The 5,467-nt window shown below is 41.6% G+C and overlaps 1 pseudogene; it reads right to left on the bottom strand.

The window, feature by feature from the left end:
• Positions 1–2,134: 2,134 nt before the first annotated feature.
• Positions 2,135–2,311, bottom strand: LOC135182158 (U2 spliceosomal RNA; annotated as a pseudogene).
• Positions 2,312–5,467: the final 3,156 nt, after the last annotated feature.

Below are 5,467 nucleotides of genomic sequence, written 5' to 3'. Positions count from 1 at the left end.
CCTCAAGGCTTTGCTGGGGCCAAACCCTTATTGTTTGCTCATCTGACTCACTCCCAGACCTGCAACAGTAGGAGGACAACAAGGGTTAAACTGGCCTGGTAGGATTTACACCCTACCAGGACACTAGCCTGTTTACCAGCCTAAGATGAAAGCTGGACTACAGCTCACTCAAACACTTGCAGACAGACTGAATTCCATGCAATACCCTTGGCTGATATCTTCTCTAGGTTTTCTCTAGATGGCCTCCTGCCCAGCACTTTCATTTAATTCCCTTAAAGCTTTCTTAAGGAGGACATGCTTTTTCCAAAGACTTATTTGGAAGCTGGAATTCCAGGGAATATATTAACATAGTCCATTAATACTGTCAGGCATCTAAATACCTCTGAAAAGATGCACTTCAGTGAGTCTTTTTATTTCCTTTCTGTCTCTCCTCATGCAGTTGTTGACTTGACAGTTTATGTCAGAAGGGACAAAGCCCAGATCAAAGGAGAGAAGTACATTATGATACAGCTTCACCAAGACAGAGAACACAAGGTTAGCTCTCTGCAGGATAAATGGCTGCATCACATTCTGAAAGTCTAGTTAAGCTCAGGCATGAACTTAAAAGTGTTTAGCAGCCAGGTATAAACTACTACAGTTTCACTGACATATACCTTTTCCTAATACACTTAATAGGTTCATCTAAAAGCAAAAGTTTCCTTCCCCCTCACCCCTCTTCACAAGCACAGGGCAACCATTGAACTGCCTTGCAAGCTACAAGCAATGTGTTGGGTCTCTCAGAATAGAAAAAAAACCCAAAATTTGTGTCTTCCACCTGCTATAGACTTAACAGGAGTTTTATTTTTAAGATTTGAGAGCCACATGTCAAGGAAACACCTGCTGGAGCCCTTCCTGTTGTATTTCTGGAAGCCCTTGTTTCAAGTCCTGGTAAATAAAACGGCATCTCTTACACACACTCTCCACAGATTACGTATTTTTGAGTCCTGATGTACACAAAGATGTAAAAATTCTCTCTCATGCTGTTATCTGTGTCTGACAGGCCATCTGGCAAGCAGGTTGCAAGGAGGAAGAATCTTTTCTGTACTACTATTTTCCCTATTCTTTTCAAATTAAGCTCTTTCCCCTCTCCTTGTCTTGTGAAGAGCTCAAAACAAATGAAAAACTAATCCTGAGATCTTCACACTGTTCATCTCAAGGGAGCTCTGCTCTATCCATTTCTGCAGTGAAAAATTCATTAAAAGAATGCAAAGGCAAGAACATAATAATGAAGCTTTTATTATCAAACTCTTTACCTTGTTGCTCTCCTGCACCCCAATGAAAACCAGCAAGGGCAGTTCCTATTAGAAGTATTAATTATTTTGTAGATAATTATGACATAACTAGTTCTAAAAGCACCTGACCTTACTCAGCAATGGCAAACAGGAGGAGATGGGGAGAAGAAATGAAAAGCAACAACACTAAGAAAATAAGCACATAAATTAAAAGAGCTGCTAATTGTAGTGGTATGAAAAGTAATAAGGCTGCAGGCAAGACAGCATTTCAGATAAATGATCCCAATAGTTAATAAGTGAAATAAACCAAAACTGCATTATGATCTGGCTTGCTATTAGAAGTTTGCATCACTGTGTTTTGTAAGTATCCTCTCCTCCTCCACTTCCCAATAGCTTTTGAATATAGTGCTGAATTTCAGCTCACTCTGCTGGAAGTGCCAACCAGTTTCACTGAAATAGGTTGCTCTGTATACAAAGGCATGTCCCTTAGAGTCTGAGGCAAAGACCTTTTTGTGTCCCGTGAGTCAAAACCCCAGGTAATCCACCTGCAGACAAGTCTTCATGGAACATCTGGCAAAAGGCTTCAGGCAGCCTTTCTGCCACCTTAAACACCAAAGTCAGCAGCCAAGGAAAGGTCCTCTTACAGATGTAATGCTTTACTTATCATAGAATCATAGAATCAACCAGATTGGAAGAGACCTCCAAGATCATCCACTCCAACCTAGCACCCAGCCCTAGCCAGGCAACTAGACCATGGCACTAAGTGCCTCATCCATGCAGTCTTTTCTTGAACACCTCCAGGGATGGTGACTCCACCACCTCCCTGGGCAGCCCATTCCAATGGCAAGTCTCCCTCTCTGTGAAGAACTTTCTCCTAACATCCAGCCTATATAAAAAAAATTATGGGAGCAAGCTCCAGATCCAACTCCCATGCCCAAAAATCCTTTTAATATAAATTCCTCTCATCAAGGACGTATCAGATATTAAACTGATAAGAACAGATACTACACTTGATCTTAGCCCAAAGGCCGAGAAGAGAGAGCTCCCAGAACAATACTCTTTACTCACTCACATAGCTATCAGCAAGGGGGAAAGCATCAGTTCCCCCTTTGCTCTGTGAAGTGTTGTGTGACCAGGAGGCGTCGGTTGGACACCAAAAAATGTGCTCACTCACAACGGGGGCTCTAATACTTTGGGACAGCTGCCAAGGAAGGGACATGAGAGAAGGCAAGTGGGAGGCAGATCTTCTGTGCTTTTACACAGGCGTGCCCCAGTCCTGCATCTGCTTTTATTGCAGTAATTCCCCTTCCACACCTTCTCCCTTCCGTACTTGAATCTGGCTTTATAAGGACAGCGCTACAGCTTCCCACCCTTCAAAAGAAGACAAAAGAGGCTAAAAAATTTTACAGTATCTGGTAACAGGCTGTCTCCCAGGGGGGACTGAATTATCAGTGCTGTCTCTTACAGTGAGATCAACAAGCTATTCTGTATATTTTTTAGACAATGCCTTTATGGCCTTTTAAATCAACATGCTCTCAGATCTCTCTCAGCATTACCTACGGGACAAATTCTTTTTCTCCAATTTTCTGTAAGATGCCATAATTAGATGGATTAGGGGAATAAACAATCTATCATTTACCTTCTTGAATGCAGTAGATGGAACTCTGCTATACAGCACCACATCCCATTAAAAGACTGCCTCGCTGAACACAAGCTATTTCACAGTGACGGAGGTCTTAATAACCATACCTAAAGGGAAGTTATTATTGGAAAGAAATATCAGGCATATAAACCATGGCAAATATGTGGATGATGTTTGAGCTGGAAGCTCACATCATCAGGTTGTGATCCAGACCAGCAGGCAGCCAAGAAAATATGCTACTGGACTGCTGTGCATAATCTTAAGAGTTCCGCATACATACCCTGTGTACACCCTCAGCTTGTGTCCTGCAGGCATGCAGAAAAGTGCTAAATGTCTTTTCTGCGTGCAGTGCTTTTTGCCATGTGCCCTTTCTTGTTTTGTAGTCTTAACCCCCTGCATGCCACACTCCCAGTGTCAGAATAGAATAGAATAGAATAGAATAGAACAGAATAGAATTGAATCAAATAGAATCGAATAGAATCAAATAGAATCAAATCGAGTCGAATAGAATAGAATAGAATAGAATAGAATAGAATAGAATAGAATAGAATAGAATAGAATAGAATAGAATAGAATAGAAAGAATAGAGCAGGTTGGAAGAGACCTCCAAGATCATCCAGTCCAACCTATCACCCAGCCCTAGCCAGTCAACTAGACCACAGCACTAAGTGCCTCATCCAGGCTTTTTGTCTATCTGTGATACGCAACATTGCTTTGCAGTCCTTCTAGTTCCACACGTGCAGATGTTTTTGTCAGCCTTTCCACTTTCATTTCTTTGTGCTTTTTCCTTTTGTGTGTCTGTGTGCTTTTTAACTTTTTTTTTTTTTTTGGGTTTATTTTACTTTCTAACATCAATGTGAAGCTCAGTTTAGCAGCACAGCCGTGCAAAATTCTCTAACCAATTCTCTGATGTGGTTGGCATTTAATGGAGAGGTGATCTGAGCTGATTGAGTTATACCGAGAGCTTACAATGTGTAAACAAATGTGTAAGTCCTCTGCTGTTATTCATAAGATACCCCTATTCAAATACTTCATTCTTTTACTGCCTTATTCACAGAAATAACAACTGTTTTCTGAATGTTAGCATGGAAGATTGTCTTTTGGCTTCCACAGCCACCCAGATATTTTGTGGCTTCTTCCTGCAAATATTGATCTGTGGACCTTAGACTTTCAAGAACTGTATTGCTTTTGACAAAACTTCCCTCTAGAAGGACTTAAATCCAGGATTAAAGCTATATTCATCAGGTGGGTGAGACTATCCAAACACTGAGCAGCCCAATAATCCCATTAGTTGGGTATTTATCTGGGATGTAATACAACTTCAGAACTCTGGTGAACCAAGCTGGAAAGGCACTTGAACGCCTCTATAAGAAGCGGAGGCTTTAGGTAATCTCAGAGGTGAATCTCTCTTTCTTCACTTGACCCCTTACACTGTCCCAGAGCACTCCCTCCAGCCTGCTCATACAGTATCAACACAAAGTATAAAAGCAAGGTGTGACCTTGTGTCTCAGGTAGCAATACATATGATTTGAGATTAATCCTGCAAAACCCCAAGGGCTTTTTGATGTCATTGCCATGCAACACATTTGTTTTGCTTTTAAAGCTTAGGTCCTAAAGGAAACCTGCAGGGATGTCTTTATCCCATGCACAACAGTTACCTCTGAAGACTTTGTTATAGGTCAGGTAAAGCTCCTTCTGCATCCCTGCTCCTAAATTTTAAAAAAAGAAAAGAACAAATGGGTGGGAAGAATTAAGGAAGACTCAGAACATTTCCTTCTAAGCTCTGCTTGGTTTACCTTGCTCAAGAAATATCACTCAGGGTTTTGGGGAATTTTGTATTCTTTCTGGGTTTAGAATTGTTTTCCCCCAATGTTCTGTTCAAAATCATATTAAAAAGGAAATCTTTAAGACAAACTCTGTGAAAAAGAGCTCTGAATCACTATTCCATCTTCAGGGTGGTCTCCATCTGCAGTCATCCCTGTTCCCGTCATTTCACGCAGGCACAGCCCCTCTGTCCCACTTTCCACCATATGCATACAAACTCATCTTGTTGGCAAAAGCAAGTGTAATTATCAGGTTAAATGCAGACTAAACCTCTATTGCTTGGGTAGCAGAACTTGCACTGCTGTCATAGACAATTCTCTCTGGAAAAATCAGGTATCTAGTATGAAAACAGATGAGTTGCTCCAACTATCCAAAGCAACCCAGCAGAAGCAGAGCTGTTGGCTGAGGGAGCAGAAGAAAGCACCACTTCTGGCCCCTGATGCAAGGAACAGTGTCTAGAAATCCCCATAAATTGCTGTACACATCAGTGGGAGTGTTTCCAGAGAGCAGATGTGTTTGCCTTAGCTCTCTAGAGCAACTTGTACAGAGGAGCTTCTTTAGGATGGGAATCCACCAATTGCAGAGCAACATGACACCTATCATGATGTATGAATGTCTATAATGTAATCTGAATCAAGGCCAATATGACTGTCCAAGTCCTGGAGCCTCATGTGGAAGTTAAACCTAGGTTCAGGCTCCAGTCTGACCACAGAGCTCCGTGACTGAGAGG

Source organism: Pogoniulus pusillus, chromosome 15 (genome assembly GCF_015220805.1).
Source record: "Pogoniulus pusillus isolate bPogPus1 chromosome 15, bPogPus1.pri, whole genome shotgun sequence".
NCBI classification, from domain to species: Eukaryota; Metazoa; Chordata; class Aves; order Piciformes; family Lybiidae; genus Pogoniulus; species Pogoniulus pusillus.
The sequence above is the reverse complement of the archived record's forward strand: the minus strand, read 5'-3'. Positions and strand labels throughout refer to the sequence as shown.